Below are 19,374 nucleotides of genomic sequence, written 5' to 3' on the forward strand. Positions count from 1 at the left end.
GCTAAATATTATAATTTTATATTTCATAACTACATTAAATGAGCAATGAAGTTTGCAAATACAAAAAGTTAATGTTGCTTCTTGAACGTTAACTTACTTTCCTATGTCAAAGTTAGTTTATCTGTAGAACGAAGATGGTAAAATTTGGAGTGGAATGCATCTCGCCTAATGTTAGCCCTAAAAATTCATGAGCTACCCTAAGTCAGTGGTCTAGGCTTCCTCTACAGTTAATGGAAAGTGATGAGCAATTTCAGCATGTTTATTTGAGACACACATTTAACAGTTAAAATTAAGTAAGAGAAATTTAACATATTTATGGCTGAAAAAGCTTTATATGTGAAAAAATATGTTATTACTGCAATATGGCAGAATTTTTGTGATGGGATAGCTACCTAATTGAGGAAATAAATAGTTTTGGATTTAGTTCGATTTGGGTTGTATTCAATTCTGTCAAAAATGTATGGACTCCTTTGGTGAGGTCTTGCTTTGGCATTTTGATTGTTCAGCTGTCCTTACAAGATTCCCACTAGTGGTCTCAATGTGATTGGAAGGGGTAGAGTTTGAAAGCCCTGATTTTAAAGCCCTTATTTGTTGTTTGCTTTGTATTTATTCTTTATGAAAAATAACCAGTGAAAGATATCATTTGTATTTACAGGAAAGATTACATGAATGAACAGTTCTATAAATTTTCCTTGCCATAAAATGGTTTTTTTTAAGTGTCATACTGGAAATGAACATCGTAACAGTTCCAGCTGCCACTGGATACAGCATGAGGGATATAGGTGTATAAAAAAGCAAAGGCTATGATGGTTTGCCTTTTGTGAGCTGAAATTGTGTAAATTATTTTCTTCCAGTTCTTATTTTGGTGTGATTCAATACTAAGACCCTAGGTGCTGTAGCTCAGGTGTAAAAATGCATGACAATGGTAAGACAAAATAAAAATGCATGATAATGGCAAGACAAAACTACTTCTTAGGAATTACAGGTGGATGCCCATGATCAAATATTGCAAATACACAGGAGTGAGGAAACTTTCCGAGGTTTAGATATTTTAAAAATAGAAGAATGTAATTAGAATTATGTGATAAGGAACAATAAGCATATATCATTTCCTCGGTCTCATTTAGCGTGGATAGTAAAAGGGCTGCAGAATACTGAAGGTATAACATTAAACTAATTTTCCACAACTGACAGCTGCTTCTAAAGGACACTGTGTGCATATTCTATTTTAACAGTGATGGAAACATGGTATAATGATCCAAACATATTTTACATGATTTCAGAGTTTTGAAGAACATACACATAAAAAATGGAATACTTACCTGCAGTTAGTACCACACCTTCTCTATGACATCTTTTCCTAGCATAGGAAGCATATAAGTACATACTATTTTGAGACCTAATTATGAAATGCCGTAGTAGCCTGAGTACAGGAAATGTCTAAATAATGATTGATGGTAATTATTAATAGGAGAGTGTGTTCTGCTCCTGACTCTGTGACGTAAAATTCTCTTTTATGGACTTGTTTAAAAAATTATGGCACAGAAAGAATTTAATTCTTAACAGGGCATTAGAAACCTCACAGACCCAGACTAAATTCATAGTTTCAGACACCACCAAATATGATGACCCAGATACAAAATTTCAAATATGTCTACAAATTATGCAGCTATGATCTGTCTTCAACTGTTTAGCTATATAACAAATTTATTATGTAGGGAAATACTTTTTTTTCTTTTTTTTTTTTTTTTGAAATTACACCATTAGAACAGCTTTCCGAATACATTTCCAACTATGGGGTTTTTTGTTACAGAAACATGCATTTTGATATATGTATTGCTGACTATACTTCAAAGGCAAATGGTAACGGCTGATTTGTTATTTTGACCGTAAAATTAATTTTGAACTTTAAAAAGATACAGTTGAGAGTTGGGTAAGTACTTATGCTTAAAACTCAGACTGTGGCATGGGAAAATATTTTTTTCAATATAACAGATGCCTTTCAATGTCTTCAGGGGAAGTTAAATGATTTTACTGACATCAAAAGAATGTAATTAAACACCTCTGATGGCTAAACAAAATAATAGCAAGTAGAGGCTTCTTCACATTGCATTAGGTAACTATACTCTCACAAACGGGTTGGGCATTTCCTCTGACAGCTCATATATGAAGTTGGATTTGAATTAATTAAAATTTGTGGTGAAAATAGCGTGTACATTTATTCCACATCAGAAAAATGAAAATAATTAACCAATTATCTCTAAGTGTGGTCTTGCTACTTTGAGCAGCTTTCTAGTATAAAAGGTGTTACCTGTCTACTAAGAAGTGTTCTGTAATTGAAAACATAAATAAAAATACATAATGTCACATGGCTAACCACTACAAAAGCCTGCTAGACAAGAATCCTCACTGCAGAATTTAACTAGAGAAGACTTTAGGAGCCAAAATTGCTTTACCTAAAATATTGGGACCTGAAATTTTGAACCTCCAACTAATAGTAGGTATATTTACTATCTTTAACCTAAGGTATTTGTTCCTCTAATAACCATGTTCTGTATTTCTTTTAATTTCTAGTTTGTCTCTAAATGTACCCCCATGCAGAAATCTACTCTGTGGGTACCTAATGTGGGATATGAGATGCATCGGCTTCCTCCTGTGACTGCCTCACTGCTTATAGAGAGAGGCTAGGTATAAGACACCTTGTTTAGATGCTTTTTGATCGCTGAAGTTACGTAAGAGTAGCATTATTTTAATATGACTGGAAAATGTACATCTTGACCACAATAACCCGGTTATCTAGAAATCGCCACAGGTTAACAGAGATCTCTCTTTTTCGGTGTGAGCATGATCTCTTCATGGGAGGTAAGAGAATTTCATCCAGGACATGAAGTTATTTTCCCAAACCACTTTTTTGATTTTCCATTCTTGAAAGCTTGGATATTATTCCCTTATTTAGGCCCCAAGATACCAAAATAGAAGAGTTTCCCAATCTTCTGCTTCTGACAGTGGCCAGCAGAAGGTATTTAGAGAGTAAGAATATGGAACAGCTAGACGCAAGTTCTTCTGCAGCTCTTCCTCCCCTCCTCGCTTTCCAAAGCATCCATCAGCAAGTAGTTCATGCATTTCCATTTGACTGATCAGAGGGTTTTGTATTACATAGTGCATCATGTTACGTAGTACTGTTTGATTACATTCAGAATGAAAGCAATTCCTTGGGTTTGAATGATTTAAAAACAATGCAGATCTGTTATCTACTGTATACTAAAGACAAGGTACTTCATATTTCCTGCAAATGAAAACAGTGGTTTAGATATTTTTCCATGAAAAGAGGCAAAGATATAAAGGGATGGTGGAAAAGACACTCCGCGTCATGGAACAGTGGGAGATAACATTAACCGAGAAATTCATGTGCATTTAGAAAGCTCTGCAGGGTGTGCTTTTGTGCATGCTGTGACAGACAAAGGCATGCTTTCTTGCCTGCTTCTTACGTCACAATGTAAGATTTCAGCTATACTTTACATCAGCATCCTCTCAGCTTAGTCCTAAGGTACTCGCAAACAACATATACAAAGTGCAGACTTTGAATAGCAACTCCCAAAACTGTAGAATTAAGGACTACTATAATACTGCATTGTGGATAAAATCCTGCAAAATCACAGACTAAGCCCTGCCAGATGTCTCTGTTTCAGATGGCAGACCATGTAACAGGAAAAGTTATTTGCTTTAATTGTATGTAGCAAGTTCTATCTGGATTATGATAATAGGTAAGCTCCAGTCTATTCCAATTTTAATACGAACTTGAAAATGAGATCGCTGGTATGATTGGTTGTATGGGATGATTCACAGACCTGCAGGCACATTGCTGAGGTTGCTTATGGCAAGGAACCAGGAATTCTGACAGGAAGGCAAAGGGATCCTCGCTGGCATGAATATTTAAAGTCACTTTAAAATGTCACCATTAACATTACATTGAAAAGGTCAGTATTATGGGGATAACCATCTTTAAGGTGTGAACTTCTGATTTTATCAAAAGGTGTTTCTGGTCAGACATTTCTCTGACAGATAAAAAGAAGACAATGAGTAGAACTGCTCTAAGCAAAAGTTACCTTTTGGGGATGAGGCAATTTTTTGGTTTTTTTTTCAATCATTCTATACTCTGTAAATCCGGGGGGGGGAAGTAGCTTAGAGAAGTGAATCTAGAACTTTTTGGCCTTCATCATGTGAGCTGGAAGAATTCATGTCTGTACCATTCAATGCAAGAAAACATTGTATATGCTATGTTCAATATAGCCCAGACTCTGGCTTATGTGACACAGAGAAGACAGTTTAGTTAAGTGAAATAAGCCTAGAAGAATAGTCTTGTGATTGGGAAACCAAGCAATTTGTGTCAACAGAATATTCCTTATCCTACATCACCTTAGCTCCTTTCACAAGACACTATCAGAACTGATGAATAGTACTTTATGATCGTATCACAGTCTGCTATTGGCAATTTTTACAGTTTTAAAGTTTTTAAATGATTGGTTGTCAAGGGCTCCTGCACGTTCAATGGCTATTTTATAACACAGAGAATACCTAGCGGTACCTGCTATACAAAGCAAGCAGACAAACAACAAAAGGAAAGGCTGAAAAAGTATTCACATGTTTATTTACAATGTCACTCAGAAAGACAAGAACTGGAGGTCTCACACGATTCATTCTAAAGCATCCTCAAAATTTCTAAACATGTTTGTTTTCTAAAAATCTAAATCTAAACCAATGTCTTAACCAGCCTAGTGGGATGCTAACATAAGCCTTATTTTGACAGATGAAAGGGAATTTAAAACAATTAAAAATAAATAATGGCAGAGATACACGTGATTTTATCACAGAATCATTCAGGTTGAATCTTGAGTCCAACCTTCTGCTCAAAGTGGGGCCAGCTCTGAGGTCAGACAAGGTTGCACAGGGTTTTGTCCAGTCAGGCAAATCTCCAAGGACAAAGATCACCCAGCCTCTCTGGGCAACCTATTCCAATGCTTGGTTATCGATGCAGTGGATTTTTTTTCCTTATGTAAAGCTGGCATCACAATTTTCCTTGTTCTCCTGTCATGTACCTCCATACCTCAGTCTGGCTCTGTCTCCTTGATAACCTCCACTTAGGTACAGGAAAACTGCTATTAAGTCCCTGGAAGCCTTCTCCTCTCTGGGCCAAGCAAACTGTTCCCTCAGTCTGCTCCTACGCTCCAGTGAATCACATTTACAATGTGAATATAGAATAGAACACACAAAAGCAAAATATACATGTAATGCTTTAAAGACACCATATAATAAAGCTGAAAATTTTTAGCTAAATCAGGTAGTAGAAAGAATTTAGAAAGATTTGAAAGATAGTTGGGTACCACTTAAAAGCATTTCCTAGACACTGTCAAGCTTACTGTCCTACCATGAAAGAAGACTATTCTGATCAAAAGCAAACAAAGAAATGAAACTGAACAAAAGCCCTAACCATTTAGAGAGGAAATGAAGAAATGAGCAAAAATACACCTAAGAAGTGGAAGATGGGAGAAGCTGATGCTAATGAACAAAGTCATGGTTTCTAGCCAGAAGCTAGGAACAGCGGGAAACTGATGGAGGTAAAAGGAACGAAGAGAAACCTAGGGCAGGAAGTGTGAAGACAAAAAAGTTTTGAATGCATATTTGGAAGGAAGGGATTCATAATAAGTTATCATTCGTTTTCTTAGTAAATAGGTAATTGCCAGTAAAACATTGAAGAGGTTGGTTTGCTCAATAACTAATGAAGAGGTAAAGCAAATGATCTGGGCAATTACAGGCCTACCGATCCAACGGTGATTCAAGGCAAGACAAAGAGTGCTTAATATGAGCCATTATTAATTAAATGCTGAAAGGGAGTAACCTAATTAATGCCAGTCATCATTGGTTTATAAAAATGACACTCTCATAATTAACTTGATATATTTTCCTTGTGAGGTTCAAATACAATATAACAATTTAGATCACTTCACAAACTGGGTGCAATCAAAGTCTATGTATCTGGAATACAATCAAGTCTAAGTTTGCACTTCTAGGGAATAAAGAACACCTGCCAGATGTACTAGGTGAGGGTATTCTGTCCTAGGAAGCAGAGGCTTAAAATGATTCGGGGTCACACTGGATAACCAACTGAAAGCATGTGCTCAGTATAGTGAAAAGAGCTGAAGCAGCTGCTGGATGAAAAATGGTAGAATATTTTGTAAGGAGAAGCAAGGCTGTTTTATCTCTGTGTTTTTGGCATTGCTTTACTGGAACACTGCAGTCAGTGAGGGAATTTATAGTTCAGAAAGGAAGTGGAAAACTGAGACGTTGAGAAAAGCCATGATGATTCTAAACTAAAATCAGTTCTATGTACTGGTTTTATGTGAGAGAAGACAGAAAGACGATTTGATAGTATAGCCTTTCTGGAAGACAGTATCTTCATGTGGAATAATAAATCTGTTCATGTTCTTCATTCTAACAGACAAAACAATACGAAATAAAATAATAGGTAAATGTTAGTAGCGAAGATAATTTGTCTCTGGAGAAATTTAGAAGATTTTTTCATCACTGGAAGCTTTTCAGTTGAAGTCACATGTGCTTCAAAGGGAGTTTCATATAGATTTGGTTCATCCATAGCTTTTGGACTGGATGCAGTTACTCACTCAGCTAAGTTTCACAACCTGTCTTATGAAACAGGCTTAAGATGAACATAATAGTCTTTCATAGTCTTAGAAACAATTATGTATGGTAATGCAAGGTGACAGTTCCATATGGTCAGTTCATTAAGATGGAGATGTCAATTTGAAAGCACAACTTCCTCCATTCGTATTGTTTGCAGAAAGCCCTCTTTACTGTGCCATTTGCAATTCAAGTAGCTTTCCAGCACAAGTTTTGGTTGGGGTTGCTAAATACTAGCATAAGCTTAGCAAATAACTCGGCGCACTGTGCCTGTGATTGCCTATCACTAAACTCAGGGTGTCTTCCCTTTGTTACTGATACCTGCTTGCTGTATCCAGCAGGCTGATATGTGAATAGCTGACGTCTTTTTTCGTGGGGGGGGGAGGTAAGATTTGGCACATACGGATATGATTACTCAAAACAGTCCTCTGGACAGATTAAGCACCGCGATTTTGCTGCAAATGTTTGGAAGAATGAATGATGCAAACTTTTGAAATTTTCCATAAAATAAATTTTTGAAATGAAGAACATTTACATTTGCCTGCTTGTTCGATTTTGAAAGACTCCATCACCTTTTCTTGTAATTATTCTTTGTAACTGAAATTTATTCTCCACCAAAGGCTAATTAATTATGTTTTGTAAAGTGAGTTCTTCAAAATGTTTGCTTTGAAGGTAGCTGCTGCCCGGGTAAGCTTCTCTTCAAGGAAGATGGGTCTAATACATAAAAGTATTCTTCTGTGTATTAAGTTTGAGTGAATGTAAAAAGACATGTGAATGAAGATGTAAAATAGGATATGAGAAAGAGTAACATAGGTGCCGAGAGTCGGAGTGCAGAAAACACTGTTCACAGTGGTCAAACAGCGCTGTAGTAGTTGCTTTTTCCGACAAAAGTAAGTTAAAAAAGTAAAAGGGAACACTGATGAAGATTATTTACAGGCATTAGTGCACTCTTGGATTAAATGTTACAATGTTACAATGTGGATTTTTTAGAACAAAATGACCAGTTTTTCTGTAAGCAATACACTTGTTAAATAGGGATTTGTTTAAGAAGACCTAAATGTTAATATTTGGATATAATCAAATAATACACTTCTGTGCTACAGACATTTTCACTTCCTATTAAATCAGGTCAAAGTTGGGCTTATCTTTTCTAAGGCAGACTTTGTGCTTTATTAAATATAGCGTATCAAGCATTCTGGGCAATAGATAGCAAATGTAGTCTATAGCCTCAATCCATTTTACTTTTTCTTAGATTCTCTTTATGGCTGCATTACCGTAGTTCATAAAAACTAAGCTTTAGCGAAGGAATGATGTATGATTTTGGACTATTGCCAATCATATGAAGCAGAATATTAAAGTGGAATAAAATTCAAAGCATCAGGAGAACTGGTTAAAAAGAGGAAAAGAAAACAATATAGGGCATAAGGATTTGGATTACAAATAATAACAGCCCAGAGGAGTATCATTAAATGAAAGTTAGTTTAGTGAAATAATGTGTTATCTGGAAAATGATTTGACTTGCATATGTGATTAAGTGTTCCTAGATGAGTGTCCAGTTATTTCAGGGGATGGCAGGCACCTAAGCACAGACTAACGAGACTCAATGTTTTTGGCCTGATTTAAATCACCCTTGGAAAGGATGCTGCACTGTGCAGATATACAGACAAGGCAATTTCAAAGTTTGTCGTTTGCTGCTTCATGGCTCGTGCATGAACCCAATGTGCGATGTTAAGAATGGCTGGCACTTGATTGTGTGCTTGATGTGTGGATAAACAGCCCGCTAAGAATGGCATGAACATGTGAAAGGCAGCAGTAGCCACCAGAAGAATGCGTAACACAATATCATAGGAATAGCACAGTATTTGTCAGGGGAAGCTGCATGTTTTATCTTTGTATTCTGGTTGCTGCATGAGTCAGACACCACATTTTACTGTTTGATAACTTGTACCAGTGTTATGCTTGCTACCTCTCATATACGCCCATTAAGAAACCTGAGTGTTGAATCAAGGCTTGTAGCTAGGCAAGCCTTAACAAGCAGGATCTACAGAAGCACAATTAGAAACAGCCTCGCTGGCAGTAAATCACTGCCTGCGCCTTGGAGCACCCGAAGGCCGCGGGAGATCCCTGCTTGCCTGGACGGGCCGCGTCACCACGTGTGGCAGCCCCTGCCCCGGGAGAGCTCAGCACACCGGCTACCTGCCCTCCGCCGGGGCTGGTCAACATTCCCCAGGTCTTCATTTGGAGGGAAGAGCTTTATTAGAAGAGCATTTTTAAAACACACTGATTATACACTGATACACTTTGCTTAGTTGCCTGAAACACATTGGAAAATTATGCATCTGCATGTGCTGGCCTTGAAAGAGAATCTAAAATTTATCTCCCTGCTCCAGTGTGATGCAGTGAAAGCACTTCAGATTGGTATTATATCCTTTGCACATTTGAGTCAGGAGTATTTTTGTATTTACTTTCTAAAATTTCAGTGACCCTTCTGCAGCTCTAGTCCTCTTTTAGCTGGACAAATACTCCTCTTGAAGGTAAAAGTGCCTCAGGGATTGTAAACTTTTACTATTAGTATAACTTTCTGCTTACCAAGTAAGCTCTGAATCAAAATGGCTATCAACGTAAGATTTTTTTAAAGCCAACGTAACTTACCCAGGCTGGGCAGAGGAAAGTGCCAGTGTCCAATTAAAAAATATTATCATATGAGCTTCTACCTACATTGTATGTGACCTGGCAGCAAACATTTTCTTTATAAAAGCTCTCATCAGAAGTGCACTTGGTGTATCAAAGGAGATATCAGACACATTTTATCATCTTTCACCAAAGAATATTTACCCTTCACCAAAATCTGCGTGAGGAAAAGTATTGGCACAACACTTTTCAAAGCACTACCTCAGTTTTCCAGTTCTTAGGTATTCACAACTCAGGAGAGCTCTGATTTGTGCAATCCCACTCTGCAAAATCCCCACATAATTTCACAAAAGCTGTATTTGGATGCCTATGTTTAGATTAGCTTTTCATTATTTTGTTTTTAAATTCCTACACACTTGAAAAATAGTAATCCAAACAGTTATAAATCTTCTAGACCATTATGACTAACACTAAGAACATTGCCAGTAATTTGTCTTAATAAAGTCTGTTGAAATGACACTGTTCTTTTTGGGAGAGCATCACAGCTGTGTCTGATACATATTCTTGTTAAAACATACTTTTTCTCCAACTTTGGTAAATTGTCACAATTGCCAAAATCCCTATAACCAGCCTCTGAGAAGCTAAGCAAATTATTTCAGGTACTATACAATATATTTTTTTGAGTTTACAAACTTAATCTCTCTAAATTTGCATCTTCACTCGATTGTTTTAGAACGTATCACCTATGGTCTTTTACAAGCTGTCAGTGTGCTCTGTGGTTGCATATACAGAAGTTTTGGTGCATCATATGAATTATGAAATTCATTAAGCAGCAACAAGCCATTCATCTAGTTATTTGCATACAAAATATGAATGTAAGCATCCGCCCTTGTGTAAGTATGCATTTTCACGAACTTTTGAATCCAATTTTAAATTGATATGTATGTGAACCAGTGCAATGCATAGCCAGTAATGACTAGAAAATGCCTAGCTATTTGTGCATATTACTCCTATACCTACTTAGTTACCATAAATGGTGTGCTTCTGTTAGACTTTGGTTTCAGTAGTAATTTCTGTGAAAAGCCATCTTAAGTATTTTCCAAGTGAAATGGAAAAAGTAAAAACACATAACTTCTTTTCATCATCTGAAACTCAGTCCCTGAAATGGATTAATGTGCCTTCTTCCTTGCCTTCTTTGCTTTATTTTTGCCTCCTGATTTCAGTGGATGCCATGAGTATTTGTTTCAGTGGGATTTTCATACTGAAATGTCCTTCAGTAACAGTAGCTTGAACTGTACTATTCAAAACTATTGCAGCTGGAAAACAGCACAAAACAACAGTATATTCAGAATATTCAAAACAGCTCAAATCATAGATAGGGTCACTTAATAAATATATTTTTACATTCACAGGACTCACACTAGTACTTAATCATTTATTACTTTCAAAATATAATCTGCACTATATTTTCAAAGATTTTAATTATGTTAAATGTCTTTTTGAAAAAAAATGGCTCATTTGGTGATGATGCTGAGAATGGATTTGTGTTCTCAATGGGAAATATTAAATTGTCTCAGTTAAATGTTTCTTTGATAACATTTCACAGCATCCCAATGGAGCCAGAAGCAATGTAAGAAGTGATGGCTAGAAACTTGATATGGTTGGCTTAATCTGTTTTCACTGAGGCCATTATTAATTAAATTTTACTAATACTTTTGAGAGTTAAAGAAATGACCTTAGGAAATTTATGGTAATCCCCTACACTAGAACAGTTCTACTTTTCCCTTACAACAAAATAAAATGGAGGACAAAATGAAAAAAAAATCACCATTTTGCTTTACAAATAATATATATATTCATAAGCAGATTCAACCTTTCCATTTTTGTTTATAGGCATATGTCTCATTTAAGGTTTTTTTTTCTATTTGGTCACAATAACAAATGCATGAAAAGTATGACTTGCCCTCTTTGCTTCTACATTAAACTATATTTAGTTCACAGGAACTGCATTTCGTATAATATTAGGACTTGGCTTCTGGAAACAAAAGTAAATGTCCACGTGATGCTTATAAATGCACAATGCATTATGAAATAAATCTCTTTGTATTTTTTTTTACTCATCAGAAATACTTTCTAGAACAATTACTGATTTATTTATTCATTAAATGTTTTACACCTCTTTTTTCCCCCTCTTTCTTTTCATTAGTTATATCTTCTGAACACGCTCTTCTTAATGTGCTGGAGTGTCTATTACAGGATCAGAGTAGCTGCTGCATGCTTTTGCTCATATTACCTGAAGAAACTCAGAAGTGACCCCTTTCAGTAAAGAGCCATATTAACTACTTCACTGACAGAGATTGTGGTAAATAAAACATATAAAATATCACTACAACTAAGTGATATAATTATCACTTCTCAAGAGGAACTGGAAACACTTCCCTGAAATTCGTCTTGCTTTCCACTTGCATATGTCAGTGCAAAAACCCCAAAACTTGTGAGAGGAAGACAAATATTATCAGATCCAAAATGTGGTTTAGAATTAAAGCCCCAAATGAGTTCAATGAACTTTGGTGAAGAAGGATCTCTGAATTCCCACTGTGGAAAAGTGGTGTTGTATGAAAGGATGCATGGTTGTGCCAGATAGAGATAAGCCTTCATACCTAAATTGACTTATGCTGGAAAACAGTATTTGTAATTTTAAAGTAGAGAGATGCGGGTTATTGGGCAACTGAATTTTGTAAATATGATTACAGAAAGATTTGAGAAAAAAAAGAATTGATCACCAAGAAACGATAAAGGAAACCTAGCAAGTCACACCATCAGAAACAAAAGAGCCAGGCAGCACTCTTCATGGCTAGAAGTTGATGTGATTATAAGCAGGTTATGGCTATCCGAGAGAAAACTAAGAGAAATTCTCCACAGAAAATATTCCATTTTTATCAGACCCTCTGCATGAAACAGAAGAAAATATACATGAGGATTCCTATCATGCAGAATAGAGAGATGAAGCATATGTACACTTGGTTGCTCATCCCAACCCGAAACAATCACAAGAGACATCTTAAAATTTCAAAATGATGTGAAAACAGAAATTCTTTATTTATAAAGTTACAGGTGGTACAATAATGTGGAGAAGAGTAAAAAATGAGAAAGCTGTCTGGATTTGGACACAATCAGACAATTTATGTTTTAAGGAAAAACATGAAGCAACAAGGACTGCTAGGCTAAGTTACACATCGGGGGACAAAGCATATGAGGCAGAAGAGGGCCACAGCTGTTACTCAGCTGGACAAGAACTTAACGTCATGTTGTCATCACAAGGGTTAACATCATCTGTGGATGCCAGGGAACAAAGGAACCAAGGGCTTTGATTTTTTTGACTTTTACTAGAAAAATGCACCAGATCTTGTCCCTTCAGTGCTAAAGGATGTAATTAAATTAACCATGTCCAAGAAAGTCCATGCAAAAATGGATGAAAAAATATCCCCTGATGGGGAAATCAAAGCCAAATCTATTTAGTTTATTACAAAGAATGTGAAGATTTGACCATGAAAAATCAGTAACAAAGGCCTCTTCAATTTAGTAAGCAAAGCTATAACAATGACTACAGGCTAACACTGGACAAACAGAGTTTAGAAATAACATATATGCCTTTAACCACTACAGTGATCAGTTGAAGAAAGGGTCCAATAACTTCTTCATTACTGATCATTTTAAATTAATTTTGAAAAATATTTAGAGATATTTTCCAAATTCTCTCAGGTGATCTAGTTCAATACTAAATTCACTTGGGACATGGTATGGCCACGTTATGCAAATCAGACAACAAAGTCCATTTTCTGTTTTTTCAGTCAATAGATCTATATAGTTCAACCTTAAAATCCATGTTATTTCAAACAAGAATCTTAGTCAAATCATTGATACTGTTTGAAGTGGACAAAGATTGATACTGTTTTATGTGAACAGACTGAATACAACACAGAACATGCAACTAATTCAGTAGCTATGGATCACTACCTTCCCCTAAGTAAGTGGTGCTGAGGACAATGAGAACTCAGATTTCTTCCGAAAAGAATGCAGTATTTTTAATATGAGGCAGAAATCATTATTAATGAGAAAATACAGCATGAAACCATAGTGTTATAAAAGACTACTAAGCCTTTATTTGTGATGGTGGTTAAAACCTTCCCCTGATATTCCTGGGGATCCTGTAGGTGTCATAGGTTCAAAAAAGATGGTAAATGTTAAAGTCTTCTGAAGTGCACAGATAACACGCTCAGCAATGTATCACAATAAAAGTATCACTAGCGATCTCTTTCCTACTTTTTTTTTTAGAGGCAACAGGGTGACTTGTGGCTTTATTGCAAAGAAATTCAAAGCATTTCTCTTCAGAGGCAGGTAAGCTGGCGTAAGTACTGCATGAATACAGATAATAGAGATAATTGAAATAGAGATAATGGAAATAAGTTTCAAACCTTCCATTCATATATAGGTACGTTATCATCTCAAAGAATCAGAAGCTTATTTGGAAAAGGATAAGAGAAAGATTATACTTTGCTTAAAAAGAGGTCAGATGCACTTCAAATATCAAGGAATGATGAGTAGGACTTGGAAATCTGCACTAAGAAAAAAAAACATTGAAATGAAACTGAAAGGGATTGATAATTCTTGAGGTAAACTTCTGCCCAGTGTACTTACAGCACTATCCAGACGACTTGTTCGTATTCATGAGTATCTCATGCAGAGCGGCTGTATAATTTCTGGAAATCTTTGGAACAAATGCTAAAGTTTCATGCTTGACTCGATTATTTCTTTGTGCTTTATGGGAGCTCAGATATATGTATGTAACCTAATATTCGGAGTGCTGTATACTTCCACTAATGAACTTCATGTAGTTAGTGTGAAAGTAAGTCTTCCTTTTTCGTTTCACATTCATAATAATTCATTTGACTTATGTATCTGGACAAAAATAAAAGAAGTATAGAGATCTGGTAATTCTTGTCATTGTAGTTTAAACAAATATTCCTTTATTGTCTATTCATAACTTTCCTAAATCAAGACACAAGCTGAATGTTTATTTTTATCTTTCACCTGTTCTGCTAAAAATCAATATATTTTCTTTATTATTAACCATGAACAATAAAGCTGGAGAAAACCAGAAAAGTGAAAAGGTTGATATTTGTTAAAATAAATCACAAATTGTAGATACGTTCACAGTAATATAGTTAGCAGGATTATTAGGTCTGAAAGGTGAGTCTTAGCCTGGCCTTTAAAACAAGTTTATCAAGGAGAGTTATAACCACCTGGTTTATGGAAGTTCAGGTATGAAGAACTATCAGCCACAAACAGCATACACAGATTTAAAATATGTTAGTGTAAAATGGTATTCCTGTATTCAGTATATCCAAGTTAATGTCTCCAGAAAGAAAGCCATGCATCACCACAAACTAGGTCTTGTGAAATACGTTACTTGAGCTGTGATTCTCTCCAAAGCAAAATCAATTACTGACTTTCATGTATCCAGTATCAGTACAGGAAGCACACTGTGGCTGAACCACTTTGAAATTGTTTTCCTTCTAATAAGAAAAACCTTCTGAAAAATTATCTGAAATATTTGTTGGACAGAATTATTTGTCATCTAAGTATTTTTCATCAAATCACTGTTTTAATTTATTTTTATGACTGGAACATGTACTAGAGCAAAGGCAGATGCAGAAATTAGGAGGCAGCTATACGTGTGGCCACCTGGCATCGCCAGAGGTGAAATTTTATACCGCACTGGCTGGTGAGAATGTGAGAGGAGAAAAAATGAGAGATTACAACACTGAAAGCTTCTTTTTGCTTCCCATCACCAGGAAATCTTTACCTGCTGACACGTACTAGAAACTGGTCCTGCTCTGTTTGCTGTGCCTCTTCAATGCAGCTGAAGTTCCTCCTTTCTTTTATTAGAAGTTTCAAAGCCTTTATTTCCTCCGTGATATTTTGCCTGAAGGCAGTGCATTAGATTTGTGGTATGCAGAGGTTCCCTTCACAAGTTTCATTATGGCTGTTGCCTTCTCTGCAGCAGCCTATGTTTATAACTGAGCAGTTCAGTTTGTTTGCCCAACTCCTTCTGCATTCCTGGGACTTACAACTCACTGCAGTATTAGTTCTTGTTGCCAAGGCACTCTGTATAACACTTGACTCTATTTTAATGTACACCTATTTTTGGAGTAGTGCAATGAACAGATCTTCTCCTTCGTTGTTTATTTTTGCTAAGACATTTATTTGGAAGATATTAGTTCTGTTAGGGTATCCACAGATGACAGATTTGTCCATTCATTGGTAGTAGACCAAATATGGCCAAGACCAGATGCTCATAGCTTAAATGTGAGCACAGAAAGCCTTATATCCTATGTGTTAGATTATTCCCAGATAATCTGCATTGGTAGTATGGGTTTGCAGTTTCCTTTCTTTCACACTTTGCTCAGTTGCTTGTCTGTGAGCGCAAGTTGAGTGTATGGTGCTACTACTGGTGAGAATGAATGGAGTACTGTGATTCGGTGGAGTATTGTACCCACTTTGAACTCATATAGCTAAATCTGCAGCTAATATAAAATGATGATGCTCTGAGGGGCTAGTACAAAGCTGCGAAGCCCACATTATGCACTTGTGTAACCAGTATACTAATGCCTGCCTTTGGCTGAACTGTCTGATCTCTTCCACACATGCTTTGCAGTCTCAAGTGAGGCTGCCACAGGCTCTTTCAAGCAGAAAGCCATGAAATCTCTGGCTTCTTTAGCGTGTATTACATTAGCTGACAAATATAGCATCTGTGTGCAGGCAGCCTGGGCTGGAGGCTAAGAGGTTGGATCTCTGAGCTGTGCTGTTTTAATTCGAGACAGGCATCCCCACTCGCGGAAAAAACAACCAAACACCAACAGAATGGTCACCAGTTAAATGAAAGGCTGTTTTCTTTTATGTGTTGCCTGTTTTTCAGAAGGGCTTGGCTTTCAATCTCAACTGAAGAGACATACCTGACCTCAAACAGCAAAGCAACCCATAAAATAAGAACTGCGCATCTTAAGTTCATTGAGTGACAACACAACAGTCATGGTGACAGAAAGGATGCCTTTGTGGAAAGACTCTAGTCCCTGCTCATTAAAAGACATCGTAATCTTGCACGTGGGTGTGGCAGGATTGGAATGCTAATCTGTATTTTCGTACCGTCATAAAATACCTAGATTTTCTTCTTCAGATTGTATACAAACAGCACAACCAAACTCTTTGAGCATCCAACATTGGTAAGATTAACTTAATCATACAGTCAGTAATTCGTGCTTCATTTCCTTTCTCTTACTTCTTCCTTGTCTAGTGTTTTCTCCTCATTCTCTCTCTCAGTTCATACAAACCAATATTTTAATCTCTTTTTCTAAAAATGAAATACTTATTAACAGCAGTCATTTACTGTGCCCTTCCCCAGCTTTTCTTGCTCAGCCCACAGACAGCCCTGTCTCAAGTAGACTTCACTCAGTGCATTTCTGCAGCTACATAGGTTGACTGGCATTAGAAGCAATTGCAAAAAGCAAAGAAACTGTTAAAATAAATAAGGAAACCCTGAGGCCATTTTTTCCCTAAGAGAGTCGGAGGGGTTAGCAGAAAAGGGCTGGGTTCACGGAGAAGGGATGTATGCTTCTGGATTTATCTAATTGGAAAAATAACTTTTAGGATTAAATAATCACTTCTGGTGTCCATATCACAGATGTGAAGGAGAACATCATATCTGGGAGATATTATTCTCACAAGTGCCAAAGGCAATAGTATTTCTAGACATTGGGGCATAGAGATGAATGGGATGAACATTCAAACTGTTCCTCAGAAGCCATGCAAAGCAGAAAATGGGATTTCATCTCCTCAAACCCGCTGCTTCATGATGTGCAACAGTGCAAGTAATGTTCATTGTTCCTCCTTCTCAGTAGGTGCTTCTGATCATGCTTTCATGTAGATGTGGTGAAAGGGCAACATTGCTTTGCACAATTATTTTGTCAAATGGAACAGAATTGTTAGCACAAAGCCTTCCAAAGGTTTTGGAATGTATATTGTCAGTATATATCTGTCTGGGGAGAGATGGGAAGATGTGCAATGCCACAGAAAGAATAACCATGAAAACAAAGTGTACAGTTAACCAATGTAACTTTCAAATAGATTTATATTTTTATAAACAGATTGTGTTTGGGTATCTGAGTCAATTATCCTAAATGTAGACCAAACAGTGGCATATTCTACTATCATACTTGATACTCCAGTAGAACAAAGGTTTTGGCAGCAGATAGCTCATACTCTATCCATCTTTGAATGTGGTAACACACCCAGAGCATGTTATTTGTCAGCATAACGACAATTCCTCTATTCCCTGACTGCCTAGAGGAAAAGATTTAAATATAACATTGTTTCTGGTGAAGGGGAAGTTATCTTAAAAGCTTGAAACTTAAGCCTGTCATTAGTTTCACAATATCTGGGAGATCTGGTACAGTATGTTCCTGTAAAAGCCCTGCTTAAATCTGTGGCCAGTTTCTCCCAAACTGTGATGAGAACATGGCATGCGCGTAAATCATTTTCTTTAGATGCTACAGTAAGATGTTAATGGAATGAGGCAACCTGACAACTGACCATTTTGAGAAAAAATATTTAAAGTGACTTTAAAACACATGAAGTTAGCTGGACTCTGCAGAGTCTCAGGACTTCATTCCCACATTAGCAGGACAGTACTGGAGACCAGGTGGTTAGAGGAGGACACGATGAAATGTAGAGAGGAAACAGACTGCTACAGTCTGCTTTCCTCCTTTCTAAAATATTTTAAGGGCTATTGGTAATAGAAGTCCAGAAACTTCAGAATGAAGTATGTTTATAAAGCTGAAAGGCAATGTGTAATGAGTTACGTAGCCTTTTGTCCTTGGTGGAACAATTTGAAATCTGAAATAGGCCAAAAGTAAATTCATTTTGTGGACTTAACCTTGTACTCAGTGGATATTTAATCCTATCACCAAACCACAGGATAATGTTATAACTACCAATTTTGAAACAGCCCTTTCGGGACAATATCTTTTTCTTGGCAGCTACTTTCTGCTATGATGGCACCAAAAGAGTTCAGGAGAAAATTTTGTAAAATATTATGCTTCTCCTACATCAGGTGCAGTTGTATACTGATAACTTGACAATATTCCAACTATATTAGTATGACAGATATCTGAAGACATATACAGGAAATGTGATTAGATATATAAATAGGAAATGAAGACCATCCTCTTAAGTCTACAGCTTGTTTTCAGTTTTAGGCAGTAGTTGTTTCATTTGCTTTGTTGTTGTTATCTTTTTTTCTTTTTTTGTTCCTCTGTTATCTCTGCTGCTCTATCTGCCCTGCTACTAAGGCTTAGCAGCAGCCAGTGAATAGTACTTCTATGCAAATAGCATTACACAGGAGTCCAATATGAAGACTGCATGCCAAGTGGAAGAAGGACTTGAAGTGAAGGATAGTATCTAGCCATTAAACTTAAAATTTATGATCAAATATGATCAAATCCAGAACACTGAGATCTGGGGTTACTCCAAGAATGAACTTGTCTCTTTTCCTTAACTTCTGTTGTTCTTATTCATAAAAAAAATGTAAACCATGTGCTTTGAGCTGAATTAACTGTAACTGAAATTCTTGGCAGTTGTAAAGACAAATAGAGTCATAGCCAGCACTTTATTCCAGCAAAGCATTTCATATGAACTTCCTCGGGTTTTTTTACATTTATGTGCTTTCCTTTTTATTTTCACAATAAAGATTGTCGGAAAAAACAAGATTTGGGTTTTTCTTTTCTCCAGGTGGATCTGTATTGGAAATTAAGTGTGAAGGTAGGCCCATTTGATGGGATCCTTAGAAGAGCCACCTCCAAAATTGTGAAGTTCTTCAGAATTCTTAAGATAACCAGAAAGTGTATATGAGATGCCTAGAGTGAGAAAAAAATGACTTTCAGCTTGATTGAAGCTGCAGAACTGACTTTAATTTATTCAGGATTGAGGAAGCTC

At 36.5% G+C, this 19,374-nt stretch overlaps 1 long non-coding RNA gene across 1 annotated transcript; it reads left to right on the forward strand.

The window, feature by feature from the left end:
* Positions 1 to 2,450: 2,450 nt before the first annotated feature.
* LOC135328494 (uncharacterized) lies at positions 2,451 to 19,146 on the forward strand. The gene is made up of 3 exons (XR_010389421.1): positions 2,451 to 2,497; positions 13,660 to 13,722; positions 16,304 to 19,146. It is a non-coding gene; the product is annotated as an uncharacterized LOC135328494 (long non-coding RNA).
* The last annotated feature ends 228 nt before the right edge of the window (positions 19,147 to 19,374 follow it).

This window comes from Dromaius novaehollandiae, chromosome 1 (genome assembly GCF_036370855.1).
Source record: "Dromaius novaehollandiae isolate bDroNov1 chromosome 1, bDroNov1.hap1, whole genome shotgun sequence".
NCBI classification, from domain to species: domain Eukaryota; kingdom Metazoa; phylum Chordata; class Aves; order Casuariiformes; family Dromaiidae; genus Dromaius; species Dromaius novaehollandiae.